At 29.7% G+C, this 2,106-nt stretch overlaps 1 long non-coding RNA gene across 1 annotated transcript; it reads right to left on the bottom strand.

The window, feature by feature from the left end:
* Nucleotides 1–220: 220 nt before the first annotated feature.
* Nucleotides 221–1,353, bottom strand: LOC140442809 (uncharacterized). Its single transcript, XR_011951149.1, has 3 exons — nt 1,202–1,353; nt 627–754; nt 221–571 (listed from the first exon to the last, which is right to left on the bottom strand). It is a non-coding gene; the product is annotated as an uncharacterized lncRNA (long non-coding RNA).
* Nucleotides 1,354–2,106: the final 753 nt, after the last annotated feature.

The raw sequence follows: 2,106 nt of genomic DNA, 5'->3' as shown, positions 1-2,106 counted from the left end.
GTTTCTCTCGTTTAAAATAATTTTAAAAATAGTTTTAATTTAATTTAAAAAAAAATGCGGTAAAAAACAAAGCTTAAACTTAGAATTTTTAATTATTTTATTCACGTCAAAGAATTCAAATGTTCTTTTTCTTGACAAGGTCGACCAGTAATATCTTAATCCCTAACTTATGTTTTTCAGCAAGTAATTGTTCTTTTTTTTCTGCCTCTTCCTTTAACAAACTTATTTGAAAGTCTATACACTCTATCTTTGTTTTTGCCAATTCTTCATATAAATCACAGTTTTGCCGCTTCTTTATTTTTGAAGGAATTGATTAATTCTTATAAAACCTTTTTCTGTTTCCAGTATTAGCAAAACCTAAAAAAATTACATGTTTAATATTATTGATTTTGATATACATATAGAAAAGAATTGTCTTTTGATGTATCAGCAGAGTTGACATGTTCTTTTTCTTCAGGAACTATGTGCAAGTTTTTTCTTTACTATATGCATCACACTCTGCAACTTTCAATACTTTGCTCATGGGCTGCCTAATCTATTGTGGGGTCCATGATTTCCAACTACAGCCTTCCTGTAAATACAATACATTATATTAAAAACAAGCTAGAAGTAGTGATAATAAATACCAATTCTATTGTGTTTACATTAGCGTCATCAATCTCACAATCTGTAAATTATTTATCAATGTGAATATTGATTATTTCAAGAGTTTCCTCAGGAATAACATTTTCTTCTTAAACAGTAATTTTTGTATCTGTAAAAAAATATGTTCATACAGTTCTACATTTAATATTTATATCCACAGGATAAAAAATAATGTAAAATATTTTGCATGCCAAAATCAGAATCAAACTGCGCTATTGTCCATGTTGCTCCAACGCTCATTATGGCTAATATGCCATTACTAGCACTGCTAAGCCCTAAATCTCTTTTTGACCCACCATCTGTTTTGTATAATGTTGTTTATAATCGGCATATTTCTTTTTTATCGATTTCTTTAAGGAGTCCCATTTGATTTATTTGATTGATTTGAACATTTTAGCAGTTCTATCTGTCCCACACATAGAATTAAATTAAATTTCTATTTTTCGCCACTCTGCTTCTTTCCCGCTATTTGTTACGGCATCCGTTTTCTTGCATTTTAGAATGAAATAATAAATAAATCTGAATATTCAAAAACAAAATTTTATAAATTACTTACCTACAATTTCTTTAAATTTCTCCACTAAACTCACCAACACATCAATTTCATTTGCGGTAAAGTTGTTGCAACGCTTTTTTTCCATTTTAATTTAAGAAAACAATAAGAACAAAATGATATTAAGAAAATAAAGACAAACAATTATAAAGGTAAGTTATGTTTTAGGTAAATATTATGCCCCTGTCAATGTCAGGAAAATTAGCGACTCTGTCATTCATTATAACTACAAGGCTATTATTGCAATTACTTTCGATATGTATACTGTCGTCGCTCGAACATTGTAGAACGCGCAATCAATTATACTTCGAATAACTCTAGTTAAACCAGGAATAACTATACTGTATTTTATACCTACATTGTAGAACCGGCCCTAAGAGTACGATATACTCGTAGTTTGCATTGAGGAGGAATTATCTTAAACATCAAAGTGACTCAAATACTCCCAAGCACAACTCCTTCATTTACTAAGATTCTGCCAACAACTGATGCGGGTACACTTTGCCAATGAAAAAATCATTATTTTAGATGACGAAAAGTATTTTACTCTTACGAGTAATTTTGAAATACAGAGAAACGGTGATCTTTATAGGAACAATGTGGAGGAATGCTCTGACTTTGGCTTTTTATATTGCAACATAAGTATAATCAGCTATGGAATCAGGATTTAGCAAAGCGAATAGATATAATTTGCCAACAATTGTCGCCGTTATTCTTGGCAAATTTGCGTCAAAATATTATAACAACTGAAATATGTTTTTTAAATATATACCGAACATATTATGGGTTTAGTATACACTTCTAGAATTCATTATTAATCTTTTTTCCTTTCAATGAAAGAAGTCTGCAATATAGAAATTTATTTGAGCTATTAATAGTGATTCCTGTCCGTGATTTCTCAGCGACAA

Source organism: Diabrotica undecimpunctata, chromosome 6 (assembly GCF_040954645.1).
Source record: "Diabrotica undecimpunctata isolate CICGRU chromosome 6, icDiaUnde3, whole genome shotgun sequence".
NCBI classification, from domain to species: domain Eukaryota; kingdom Metazoa; phylum Arthropoda; class Insecta; order Coleoptera; family Chrysomelidae; genus Diabrotica; species Diabrotica undecimpunctata.
Note: the sequence above shows the minus strand (reverse complement) of the source record. Positions and strands in the feature narration are given on the sequence as shown.